At 36.2% G+C, this 14,741-nt stretch overlaps 1 pseudogene; it reads right to left on the bottom strand.

The window, feature by feature from the left end:
- Window positions 1–9,106: 9,106 nt before the first annotated feature.
- On the bottom strand, window positions 9,107–14,403 carry LOC118575394 (annotated as a pseudogene).
- Window positions 14,404–14,741: the final 338 nt, after the last annotated feature.

Genomic DNA, 14,741 nt, shown 5'->3' with positions numbered 1-14,741 from the left:
TTTCTTCTTTAGAAAGAAATTGCATTTATAGTCAACCTGCTTTAAGAAGAAATAAACATTCATAAACAATATTTTGACAATTTGGACCTAACTTATCATACTACTTCCTGATGGATGAGGGCGCTGGCAGTTTAATGGGTTTCCTGACAAAATTTAGAATTACAGTTGTGTCCTGACTGGAATACTCTCTCAGGCTGTGTTGTCTGAGTCAGTTGCCTTGAAACTATTCTGCATGTTAGATCATCTGGGCCATTGTGTCATCACAGAACTTTCATGGGTTCTTTGCTGGTTAAACCTGATCCATCTTAATGTGGAAAAAATCCATTCCCTCTTCATTTCTGTAGAAACAAAAGCAGAGCCTTCTTTCCAAAGCAAAATATCATTAGATCCAAATTTTGAAGTCAAAATACTTTTAAAATATACATATTGGTTTTAATGAGCAGTATTTACCATCAAATATCTCTATGCATTTGGAACTCCCAAAGACAATAAAAATCCCAAAGACAAAAAAATAATCCCCAAATACAAGACTCTCTGAGTAATTTCCATCTTTAAGTGGCCTATTTTTATATTACTTTTATTATCTCTTTAAAGAAATTAATTTTTACAACTTTCTACTTCTATATATATAAAACTGTCTATATTCCTTTTGTTCTCTCTTCCAAGCCTACACATACTTTTACACACTTTGTCAAACATTTAAAGCCTTATTCCATCTGAATCTCTCTTATTGTGAATCTTTTGCTTTAAACAGTAGTGCTTAGTACTGAATCACCAACATTGGCTGCTGACTCCTCTCATCTCATCTTTTCACCATGGTGGATATAATTCACTGCCAGCTCTGGGAGCTTTACTGTCTGCTGGCTCTGGGATGCAGTGAGTCTATGCTTCTATCAAAGTAGCATGCAGCCCGGAAACCTCTTTTTTTTGTCTGTATTAGCAAAGGCTAAACACACCATGCAATGTAATGTGTGACTTGGAGACACCACTGTGTACAGTGGCAGGAATCCATCATGCTACTCTTAAGCCCATACATACGGTAATAATGTGTTACACCTACACAATAAACCTGTCATATTGAAGCTCAAGTCAGCATGCTACAGTGTCTCTGTACTTTGGCATCTGAATATCAACTCATATGTGACATGAAGAAAGCTGTTTTTTGCTCCATTATTGTGTGTTTAGAAGTCCTTTTTAAACACTTTAGTCCTTAGGGATATTTGAGAGCTCCATGTTGGTATGCCAAATACAGCTGAAAAGTTTTTTCTGCATCCTGCCCAGTCAGTATCCTCTCAGACCCATGTAAATACACAAAGGATTATATTAATTAAAACTGCTTGGCCATTAGCTCAGGCTAACTACTAACTAACTCTTTCACATAAAATCAACCCATTTCTGTTAATCTATATATTGCCAAGTGTTCCATGGTTTTACCTGTTTGCCATTACATGCTGCTCCCTGGATGGTAGGCTGGCATCAGCCTACCCCTTCCCAGAATTCTCCTTGTCTGCTTATCCCACATATACTTCCTGCCTGGCTACTGGCCAATCAGTGTCTTATTAAACCAGTGTACAAAGCATTATCCCACAGCAGGTAACTATTCAGACAACCAACTGTTTCTGTTGTTTCTCACATTTTTTTGCGGGGGGGGTGTTGGGGGAAGTCGCTTGTTTGCAATTCCTGTTTTGTCCATTAATATTATTTTCTTTTCAGGTCTCTGAAGGAGTTGAAGATTAGGTGTTTATAGTTACCATTTTCTTTGTTAAAAATTTCAGAAAGGAATCTCACAAAAGATGTGTAAGGTGTATAAGTTTGACAGACATCAACAGATAGTTTTTGGTTATTAATACATGTTAGGATATAATGTGAAATAGGTACCACATTTTGGACTCACCAACTCCCAAAAGTTGCACCTACACACACTGTCATTCTATTTCCCCTCCTCCACACCATATATCCTAAATAAATATAATGAAAATTTATTAAGAGATAGATTAGCACTTGATCTGTTTAGTTCTCTTGGCAATGTGACCAGAACACATCCTGAGCATCTGAACTGTTAAGAAATTCCCTATTGTGCCGTGTCTTACCCAGGTTTGATGCAGTGGTGAAGCCTGGGGCTGGCCCAACATGGTATGCCAGCCTGTGTTGAATACTCAAGGGAGACCTTACACTCTATGAGGAGTGGGTGGGATGGGGAAGGACAGGGGAGCTGGAGAAAGGGAGGTGATGGGTGTACATAGCTTGGGTAGTATGTAAAATGAAAAATAGTTTAATTAAATTAACAAATCTTTCAAAAAAGAGTGGATGATGGTCATCACTTGAGACTTTTATATTATATCTCTTCCATAAAGTGTAAGGGATCATTTTGAAGGAGTGAAAGTATCACAAGGGACATAAATGGTTTGTAATTATCCGGAAAAACTTTCCTAAGTACACAGCAAGGCAACTGAGCATATGGACTCACATTAAGTGTGACAACATGCACAAGCCTTGTGTAAGCACACAGGGAAAAAATTATTGCTTTGAGACTGGAGGTAGCCCCCAAAATAACAGTAGCTGAGGAAAAATTGGCATTTGAAACATGTGTGGGAAGAAGCAGAGAGAATTTTCTTCAAGAGTTATACCCTGGGTTACTCCACTATGATCCAGTGGAATGCAATCAAGTGTCTCTATGGACAGGAATTATTTTACTTGATGGTTGAAAACTATGGCAGAAAGTTCATAGGGCACAGATCGATGTTAGAATTAATTTAACTGGAGGGAGGGAAAGAAAATCTATAGTGCCCACTAGACATAATTCTCAAAGAACTAAATAAATAAACTATTTCCTAAACCTTGGTTCAAACCCAGTGATTTAAAGTTGTAGTCAGTTTGTGAAAAAGCTCCTGGAATTGTCAAAGAGAGGAATACCACTTGACAGAAAACTTTTTTGAAGCACAGTATAAATATTTAGTTTCCCCTAGGCTTAAAACAGTACCCATAGAAGACTCAAAATAAGAATACACCAATACTTTTAGAATGAATTTTCTGAAAATGCTGGCTCAATGAATTCCTGCTAGCAACTGATCAAACACAGACATACCTACATGGATATCACCGAGACTATTGTTACTATGACCCAAGGCATCAGTGGAAAGTTTGAGATGGTGACAGGACATGACAGCATTTAAAAGGGGGGTTTGTGTTGCAGGGATTGAAAAGAATTGCCAACACAAGAAGCCCAGGAAGCCTGAATCAAGGTTTCAGAATTAACTGACAATGGTTGAAGGCAAGGGCCAAGTCCTGTTAGGAGGGAGGGCTTGAGCGGATATTTCATCTGGGATGTCTTTTGCTGAGGAAAGCTGCATTCATTCCTGCAGTGAAGCTGAACCCACACAGAGGTAATGTGTATTCTAGCAGGCAGACCTGATGGTATGGGATGTTGCAGCATGGACCAGATTGTTTCAATATTAACCTTAGATATTGGATGTGGATCTGAAACTTGGGGTATTTTATTGATGACTACTATCTAATACAGACCTTTGTGATACTGAGTTTCAAGTTAGATGAGGAGAATGTAGGATTTTAATGAGTTTGAGACTGCATAGTGAAAGTAGGTCATTAATTGATAGACTTTTGAAGGTTCTACCCACCTTAGGCTCTGGCCTTTAATATCAGTTTCCTTGTCTTCTACTATGAAGAGCTGATAAACACAAATCTAACTACCTGTAGCTCACCTGCATCCTACTATATTTTTCCTTTAATATTGGTGATATCTCAAAACACCATGAAGCAAAATAAAGCTATCTGCTAATTATTTTTTCATTTCTGGTCAATTTTTTTCCATAGGAAAAAGAGAAGCAACAAATAAAGATGATAAACAATCATTATTCATAAATCAATGCAGTCCTTTTAATGTGGCCTGATATGTATGTTGGATTCTTTTGGAATATTGGAAGGCCTAAACTGGAGAATCTCTTATTAAAGAAATATGTTAGCTTAATGTATGAGGATTGAGAGTGTCTTTCATTAAGCAGTTGTCTTTCACCATAACAGTTGTGCTTGATATTATAAGAATAAATTTGATGATTGCTTATTTTGAAAAATTTTTAACTAGAGCCACATGTTAACTTTAGAGAGATAATCTGTCTAGGTTTAATTTTTCCCAAAACATAATCATTACATTTTAAAGAAAGATCGTTAGGTCATTTAAAGACAATTTCAACTTGTCTTATGACCAATTTTTCATCACTTCAGATGTTTTATTATAATTTCCAACTTCTTCATTTAATCCCTACAGAAACTTAGACCTTCTTAGGAAATGAAGGTTAATATTAGTTTCCTCCAGTTTAGGTTTCTCAGGGTACAGAAACCACAAAGAATTTCTACACCATCCCATAGATGGCAACAGAGAAGGAACTCAATGGGGATTTGTGAGTTTTTCTATTTGTTTGTTTGTTTGTTTCCTATTATGGATGGATTTTATACACTTATGTATTTATTTTACATGTTTGTGAGTTTTTAGTGAGAGGGATAGAGGATGCATGAGCTTTTTTGTGTCAGTAGAAAGTTGAGCAAGATATGGACACAATGAGGGAAAGAAAATCATAATAAGAATATACTGTATGAAAAAAATCTATTTTCAATAAGTAAGAAAATTTAAAACTGAAATCATTATATCTTGGAAGTTTTAGGGCTCGGGCTCATAATTCTCTTTTTTAATAGTTTGACTTATATCATTTGCTTAACTATTATGATTTCCAATTATGTTTTTATGTATTTTTTATCTTTCCTTTTCATTTATAGAAAATATCTTTTTTAACATGATATATTCTAATTACAATTTCCCCAACCTTTACTTCTCTGTGTTCCTCCCTTTCACTCCTCCTGCTCAGATCAAACCCATTCTATCTCTCATTAGAAAACAATCATGTTTCCAAGGAACACTTATAAAATATAATACAAGATAGTGTTATATGAATGAAAAACTAACATATCAGAGTAGAACAAAACTACTGCACAGAAGGAAAATTGCCCAACAAAGCACACAGGAAACAGACATAGACACAGAGATCCACTTATTCACACTCTCAGGAATCTCATATCATGATTCTAGAAGCCATAATACATACACAAAATACATAATCTAAAATAAAATAGAAAAAAAATGAAAAGCCCTGACAGGACATTATGATACAGGAAAGCTACGAAGACACCAGAGAATTCTGTTTTCTCTTGGTAATCTAGTGTTAGTTTTGCAGTCTATATGTACAAAAACTTTTTTGTTGCCTTAATGAGACTCTCTTAGATAAAACTAGACTTTCTGCAATCTTGGATTCAACAATTCACACTCTTGCATTCCCTCCTCTTTCTCGACAGTTGGACACCTGGAGCTCCATCTGGGGCCTGGCTGAGGATCTCTGCATCCACTTCCATCAGTTATTGGATGAGAGTTTCAAGATTACTGCTAGGGTGTTTAGTCATCTGATCACCAGACTAGGTCAGATCAGGCTTTCTCTCGACCATTGCCAGCAGACTACAGAAGATATATCATTGTGGATTTCTGGGGACCTCTCCAGCACTCTGCCTATTCCTGTTCTCATGTGGTCTTCATTTATCATGGTCAGTTATTCCTCATTCTCCCTTTCTGTTCTTGATCCAGCTGGGATCTCCTGCTCCCCTAAGCTTTCTTTCCCTTAAATCTTGCCCTTCATTGCTCCCACTGTCGTCCAGGTTGTTCACAGGGACAAAGAGCCAAACGAATGGAAGCACATGAATTATGAACCAAAGGCTGTGGAGCCCCCAGCTGGATCAGGCCCTCTGGATAAGTGAGACAATTGAATAGCTTGATCTGTTTGGGAGGCACCCAGTCTGTGGGACCAGGATCTGTCCTTAGTGCATGAGCTGGCTCTTTGAAACCTTGGGCTTACACAGGGACACTTTGCACAGTCTGGAAGGAGGTGACAGGACTTGCCTGTACTGAATCCACCAGGTTTAAATGAATCCCCAGGGGAGTCTTGATCCTGGAGGACATGGGAATGGAGGGGAGGGCCTGGGGGGAAGTGGGAGTGGTGGTGGGAGGGGGGAGGACAGGGGAACCCATGGCTGACGTATAAAATTTAAAACACATAATAATAAATAAAAAAAATTTTAAAAAGTAAAAAAAAAACCAAACAAACAAAACTAGACTTTCATTAGTAATTTCCTAGTAATTGGAAATAGCTATCAGGTTAGGAATGGAGGAATGTGAACACTTCCCATTTCAGCTCTGGGATCCCAATTGTTAAGGACCAATGCAGGCCCTAGACATGTTATGTCAGTCTCTGTGAATACATATGTGCTTCTATCTTGTTGATGTAGAGTGTCTTGTTCTCATGGTGTCCTCTATCCCGTCCGCCTCCAACACTCTTTCTGTCTCATCTCCCCCAGTGTTCCCTAGGTCCCAAGGGGATGGATTAGATGGAGGCATGCAATTTAGGGCTGCGAATTCTAAGGTTTATCATTCTTAGCAGAATGTCTGGCTCAGGGTCTCTACTATGCCTCTCATCTGCTTCAGGAGGAAGCTTCTTTGACAATGGTTGAGGAAGACACTGGTATGTTCTAGAATGTCACTAGTACTCATTTTATTGCTGTGTTCCTTTACTAGCAGTGTAGTATTTGAGCTGACTAGCTTCAGATGTATTGACACAGTAAACAGTGTCAGGTATGTTTTCCATTTCATGTGTTGGACCAAAAGTCAAATCAGATGTCGATTGGTTTACTCCCCTAAGATGTATGCCACTGTTGCTGTAGCTTATGTTGCAGGCTGTATACCTGTGTGTAAATGTATATTTGTGTGTATGTGTGTATGTCTATATTTCCATGTATTCTACATACTTTACATAAAGAGAGAGGAAAAGAAGCCATTAAGTGTTTGTTTGGAGGGCAGGGGGGAAGATACCATGATAGAGTAGGACATCAAGAGAATAGGAAGAGGCAGGGTCCTGGGGAGGCTCTCAGGAATCCACAAGGAATACCCCCACCTTGGTTTAATGGCAGTGGTCCAGAGCATGACTGACCGGTGTACTCTGGTGACCAGTCTATTGAATAACTTAGCTGTCATCATAAAGGCTTTGTCAGTGACTAATGGAGGCAGATGCAGAGAACCACAGCCAGGCACCAGGCTGAGCTCCGGGAATCCAATTGATGAGAGAGAGGAAGGATTCTGCAGGTGAGGGATGTCAAGATCATGATGGGAGGATGTGCAGGGAAGACCAGCCACACTGGTGGAAGCCCATGAACTGTGGAATGCTGGCTATGGAGCCCCAATGGGACTGGACTAGGACCTCTGGATATGGAAGACAGTTTTTTGGATTGAACTGTTTGGAAGGTACCTTGGCAGGGTATGGGGATCTGTCCATGGTCTATGGATAGGCTTCTGGGAATATGGTGCCTGTGGTGTGACACCTTATACAGCCTTGGTTCAGTGGGAATTAGTTTGGACCTGCCTAAGCTCAGTGTGCTGGTCTTTGCTGATTACTCATGGGACACCTTGATTTGGGGGATGTGGTAATGTGGGGTGGCTTGGGAAAGGGGGCTGAAGGGGTGGGGTAGGGAGGAGGGGGAATCTGTGGATAGTATGTGGAGTGAGTAAAAAATTTCTTTCTTTCTTTTTTTTTGTTTTGTTTTGTTTTTGTTTTTTTTTTTTTGAGATAGGATTTCTCTGTGTAGCTTTGTACCTTTCCTGGAACTTGCTTTGTAGACCAGGCTGGCTTGGAACTCACAGAGATCTGCCTACCTCTGTCTCCTGAGTGCTGAGATTAAAGGCATGCACCACCACAACATGGCAAAAATTTCTTAATAAAGAAAAATAAATAAATAAATGAAACCTTGAAAAAATGTTTGTTTGGAGTTTAAGAACGATCTGGTAGGAAATGTGTGAGGACAAACTATGATCACAAAATATTGTACTTGAAAATGAGGTGTTTTTTTTTTTTTGTTTTTTTTTTTTGTTTTTGTTTTTTTTTTTGTGTGTGTGTGCTGAGGATCAAACTCAGGGCCTTGCACCTGCCAGGCGAGCACTCTACCACTGAGATAAATCACCAACCCGGAAAATGAGGTTTTAAAAGTCATTCTCATGATCTGTTCTGAAAAATAGAATCTGGTTTGTTTTTAATATAATTTTAGTTATAGTTATAATTTAACATCTACCTTATTCTTGAAAATATAACAGCTAGCAAGCTTTAAAAAGACTGACTACAAACAAATAACATGATAAAGGACACACAGTACATAATGTCTTAGAAATTTTTGCAAATATACATTACACAAGAACTAACAAGAGTCAGAAATTTTATTCCCAAAGAATTCCATAAGTTTTATGAAATGTTGATAAAATATGCAGAAATGAGTACTCATAAATATACAGAAGTTACACAATACACAGTTTCAGTTGAAAGAATGTAGAACAGTTTATCAGAATGACTGAATACAGGAATCATTTGGATATCTAGAGTCAAGAAAGACATGAGTAAGGTTTCTGCAGAAATGATTACAGCAGGGTTTTTCACTTTCTTCAGAGATTTAGCAGTAATATCATAGAACTGATTATATAATATGTAATTTCTGTTATCTGATTTGGGTTGTATTAAGAAATAAATTAGTCTTCATTCAAGTCTAGTATGTATCTCATTACGCAAATAATTATTTAGCAGAGTTAAATATATGTGACCAAGTTATAATCATTTTAAAAATGTGCCTTCCTTCATAGAAAAAAAGCATACATGAAATGTAAGCATGATGAATTCAAGAAAATTACCAAGAGAATAAAAAACATATGGATACCAATGAAAAAACATTTGGAGTTATAAAGACAAAGTTATGCAGTGTTGAAGAAGTGAAGAACACAAACATGTTCCATTAATCTTTTTTGTAATATTAGTTGAGAGAGACCATGAATTTTATGGAAATAGCTTTTGTAATTTAGAGAAATATGTAAAAATATTAGATTATGAAAGAACAAAGAAGGATTTCATCAATAAATGACAGCAATAAATATAAAATTTTAAATTGTTATAGATTATCTGAGAATTGGATTTGTGCTATATGGGCTTGAAGTGTTCTATGTAACTCAGAAAAACATGGACTAAGATGTAAGACCCACTTTTCTTCTAGAAGGTACTTTGTTCCTGACATGATAAAGCACATTCCTATGTGGTTTGAACAAAATGACATAGCACTTGGGGAGAAAGATGCAACCTAGGTGTCCTGCACTGGAAGCCAAGATGGAGAAAATTTCCATGGCTACCATGTGTTTCCCCTTTTTGCTGTGGTAGATAGGGAGGAAGGTGACCCACATACTGAAGAACACCAGCATGCTGAAAGTGATGAACTTGGCTTCATTGAATGTGTCAGGCAGGTTCCTGGACAGGTAAGCCATAGTGTAGCTCCCAAGTGCCATGGAGCAAAGGTATGCCATGACAGAATGGAAGGCAATAATGGAGCCCTTGTTGCTTATAATAATTAGGTGTCCATGTTCAGAGTAAGCATCTGAGTCAATAAATGGAGGAGCGGTGCTTAGCCAAATTCCACAGAGCACAAGTTGGATAAGGGTGCAGACAGGAATGATGAGGTTAGGAGTGTTTGATATCATTATCCTTCTTACCAGTTTGCCTGGAACTGTGATCTAGAAAGCCAGAACCACAGTAATAGTTTTGGCCAAGACTGTGGAGAGAGCCACAGCGAATCAAACTGCAAATGTGCTCAAATGCAAGATACAGGTGGCTGTGTTGGGATGGCCAATGAAGAGCAATGAACAGAGAAAACAGAAGATCAGAGTGATGAACAGGATGTAAGAGAGAGGCTGATGGCTGGCCTTGACAATGGGAGTGTGGTGGTACTTCACAAAGACACCAAGAACACCAGCTGTTAGTGCAGAGAATCCCAGGGCCAAGTAGGTGAATGCATTCCCCAAAGGGTCTTCATAGGACAGAATAGTCACTGGAAGCATTGGTTCTGCTATGTGTTTGCATAATGACTTTCTGTACATCTCAAGCAATGATCCATATCTACTCAGGAATTAAATTTAATGTATGTCTCTGCTCAGGTTCCCTTTTTATCACAAGCCAATTCCCAGCATCAGCTCTCTTACATTTGCCTACATTTCCTTTATTGATCAAGACTCCAGTAAACCATTGATCAGTAGTGAAAATTTTCAAATGCTCTCTATCAATTATTAAACATCAATACTGCCTATCTTCTTTGTTGTTGGACACTAAGTGAACAAATCTCTCCTTTCGATGTTTATACTTCTATATATTTTTAACTAAGTGATCATTTGTATTTGTTCTTTGTATTTTCCATAAATTATTGAATTACATTATATAAACCTAACTGATCATAGAATCACCTCCTTTTGTGACTTTTTCATGTGAGTAAAGTATAAGATTACGTGTTTTGAAATTTCCTTCTTCTAATGCTTTTCTCAGTCCTAATATCAAATTCTACCTATTTCCAAAGAATTTATTGAATACTCCAATGTGTTCATTCTCTGATATTTGTGTGAATGTGAATTATTAAATTCTTGACAGATGTAAAAATTCCCCTAATGAAAATGTTTGATCATTCCCAGTGAGATATGATCTATTTAACAGATACATATAAAACTCTTGTTGAAACTTAGTTGATCATGGAATAATTTTGTGATACTTTATCATTTACAATTTTTGTGTTACATTTTGAATTGAAAAGATATGAATATCATTTATTTATTATATATTTTCTTTAAAATCTTTCCATTTCATACTTCATTTAAATTTTTCATATTCTTGCAAATTGGAATTTGCAATTTAATTGGTGTTTAAAATTCTAATTAAAAATCTACTGAATTCATTTTTTGCTAGTGTCTATAGAGTCTTTCAATCCATCATCAGCATTTTATTTGTTTCTACCAGATAAGCCTTCCTGCTGTGCTCACACTCTCAAGGGAAACTTTCTCTGCTATATCCCATGTGTTTACATCTATTGGTTTCTAACGGTTCATGTATCATTAATCAGCACAATGCCATGTATTCTTCAGAGAAAGTACAGTGTACAAAATTCATGACAAATATTTTATAGAGACTTAAACATGATTTTTAAGTATAGATACTCCTCATTTCATAGGATTTAAATTTAGGATTCACTATTTTGAAATATTTAGCATTTTTGTTTTATTTTCTTTTCTTACTACTAATATTTTAAAGTGTCCCCTTAAACTGCAACAATACAGAATGTGATATTGTTGTTTTCATTTCCACTAACGAATATAATTATCATATACCTGAACTTATCATGTTCCCAATGTGTAAAAAGCATCTAAATGAACATTACATCTTTGATGGTCTGTAGAATCAGTCTCAATATGCACGTTTTAAATTAGGTAAATTAAAACAACCAAAAGATTTGCAAGTTCCTATCTTTTTAAATTAAAGTTAAAACATCTGAGTGTTCAGGAAACCCACTGAGTTACTCAACATATTCCAATTAATATATGAAGAATCTCACTAGTCAAAAATATTAAGGTTGAGGGATCCTCTTAGATTCTCTCTCCATATTCAACATAGTGTCTGTGTGTGCTACTCACAGTCAATATTGTCAGTTGTTTCATGGCTATTTCCTCTTCCTTGGATGTAGTCTAACATAAGTTCCTCTACTTTGGCCACCTATTCCTGGAAAAGAGACTTCTTCAAATTCAATGCACACTCTTGTTAGAAGAACAAGGGTATGCATCTATGCATGGCTTATTTACAACAATATCATTAATGGAAGTGACGATGTGCCATTTCAACTAGTTGTCACAATGCATTGTCCCATAATTTACCTCTTCTAAGTTTAACAATGTTTTCATTAAATTTTTATAGAAATAGTTTTATTGTATATAATGAGATAATGACTACTTATCAATGTTATTCAAATTAACAAAGAAGGGATAAAAATCTGGATTCAAATTCATCATACATAGCAACTATTGATTTAAAATCAATTGTGTTCAATGTAAGATTCTCATAATATGTTATTGACATACCTCCCTAATGTATATATTCTGGTCTACAACAAATTTTAGATCTTTAATACCTATGATACTGAAGGACATCCCTCTCCATGGAAGTTAGGTAGCTTGAAGATTCTAGTACTCACATAGGGATGGAGGAAAAGGGGGAAGAAAAGATACTCATTGAGGGAATGTTGAATGTTATTTATATTGGAAATCAAAAAGCTAAAGATAGACACATGGTTCAGTGGTTCAGGATACTACACTCTTAAGGAGGAGCCAGTTTCTGTTGCAAGCACTCACAGGGATGTCAGTGCTGTCTGTGACTCCACCTCCAGGAGATCTGATGCCCTCTTCTAACTTTGCTGTGTACTAAGCAAGTACACACATACATACATGCATGCAGGCAAAACACCCACATATTAAAACAAAATGAAAAAGAATCTAAAATAAAAAATTTTAAATATCCCCACATGTAAATTAAATAAACCCTTTCTGATCACATCTGATGAACCTAGAGTCATGACTGAAATTATGCAATGAGTGGCTTAAGGGTCCAGTCCTTAAATAAATGTATGCTAACTATGAACTGAATATTATTTGAAATACAAGGAAAGTCAGTAATTTATAGGTTTTGTGTGTGTGGTGTGTGTGTGTGTGTGTGTGTGTGTGTGTGTGTGTGTGTTAAATGCCATGGTGAAATAAAGCAGACTACTCTGTGATTAGTAAAGTTGTTCTCTGAAAGGAACAATGGCTGCAGTGGATGAAATACCAGAATCAATATGAGTTTCATTGGCCTGAGCACAATTTAAAATGATGATAAAATGAACCAAAATATTTTAACTTCTAACTGAAAGAATCACAGGACTTAGCTCTGAATTACAGGACTTGTTCATCTGCTTAAACCTTTCAGAACACTGTGAAGAGGTAAGAAACACTCCAGTTAGACTGACACTTATATGTCTCATTGGAAATATCATTGTCTGGACAACAGGTGCAATCATAGCAGCAGGTAGCCTTGCCTTCCTGGGGGTAGTTTCTGAATCCAAGAACACAGCTCTCACTGCACACAGAGCAAGGAAGCTGAAAATTAAATAGTGAAGAGAAAATACTTAGGAGTGTATAGTTTTAAAACAACAAAATTATTATTTCTCAATATTGAACAATGAGATGGCAAATTTTTATAATTATTCTTTTTCAGAATCTTGATTTACTGCATTGCTTCTAATTTCAATATAGCATATCAATGAAGATCAATGTGTTTAAACAATGATATAAAGACAATAAAAATCTGAACAATTGTGAAAATATAAGAGGTTGGGCAAAATAAGAAGTTTGCTAACTGAGTACATGTTTAAATGGAAAACTATAATGCTATCCTGATCTTTTTGTACACTTCATGACACTGGAGTGAGAGCATCTTTGTTTCCTAATGATGATGTTTAATTCACATTTGTTAATTTAACAGGATTCAGAATCACCATATGAACTAGTCCTTGTACCTTTCTAAGAGAGATGATGTATCTTAGGGTACATGACGTAAGAAGATGTATTCTGTAATTAGTTGGCACAATTTTATTGGCTGTTGTAAAAACTGAAAAAAAGAAACAAAAAAGGGTCTGAAGGGAGTGTTCACATCTATCTACTTGCTGACTAAAGATACAACATGATTCATTTTCTCAGGTTCCTGTCAACATGATTGCCTGAATCATTATGAACTGTCTATGCCAAGTATAAACAATAAAGTCTATGTTCATAAGTTATGTAATACTCTTTTTTTTTACTGCATGACAAATTGCTTCCTTTCTTATTAGGAATAATGTAATTAATCCATGTTCATGTGCCCTCCATTCTACAGTACGTTGCCAGGTGCTTGAATGCAAAATGATCATGCACTGATATTTTCTAATCTGGGAGTCAAATTAATACTCATATCTGGTGATTTAAGGAAAGCAATGAAAACTTAATAAACAGACACTGCATTTATTACTGGGGAAAAGTATCCAAAGAAAACAGTATGAAAAAATAAACAATCCCATTCTTCACCATAAGGCAACAAAACATTCCTCAAACGACAAAGTTTTGTGCATACAGATGAGCACTGAGTAAGAAACATTGATTACATCCACAAACAAATGTCTATTGACATAAAGATCAAAACAATGAGATAAGATCCAGACCACCTCTGTAAATCCTATAGCCCACTGTATCATATGATCATGTAAAAGCAGTTCTTGGCCCTGTGGGTCTTTTGGGGAAAAAGTTCCAGGTTTCATCTTTTGTCTGAGACCATTTGGAAAATTCCCGAGGTTAAGAATATAATATTCTGCATCTAATTACCTTTCTGAATCTGAAACCATAAATTTTCCAGCACTATTTTTGTAATGGATATTATTGCGATAATGGTGAAGCTAATATTATGAGAATTTTTCTAATAACCACACAGCAAATGTTATATCCTTTAACATGAAACATTTTTATTAGAAAGAAGGTTTCTAATTAGAAACATGAAGTCCAAATTATCAATGAATACAGTCTTTATGAATCTAAAAACTTTCTGTAAGGCAAAAGACACTATCAAAAGGACAAAACAGCATTCCACAGAATGGGAAAACATCTTCACCAATTCCACATCTGATAGAGTAGCTGATATACAAAATATATTAAAACTGAGGAATCTAGACATTGAGAAACCAAATAATCTAATTAAAAATGTGGTACTACTTAAACTGAGATTCTCAACAAAGGA

The sequence above is a fragment of the Onychomys torridus genome, unplaced genomic scaffold, assembly GCF_903995425.1.
Source record: "Onychomys torridus unplaced genomic scaffold, mOncTor1.1, whole genome shotgun sequence".
Taxonomy (NCBI): domain Eukaryota; kingdom Metazoa; phylum Chordata; class Mammalia; order Rodentia; family Cricetidae; genus Onychomys; species Onychomys torridus.
Note: the sequence above shows the minus strand (reverse complement) of the source record. Positions and strands in the feature narration are given on the sequence as shown.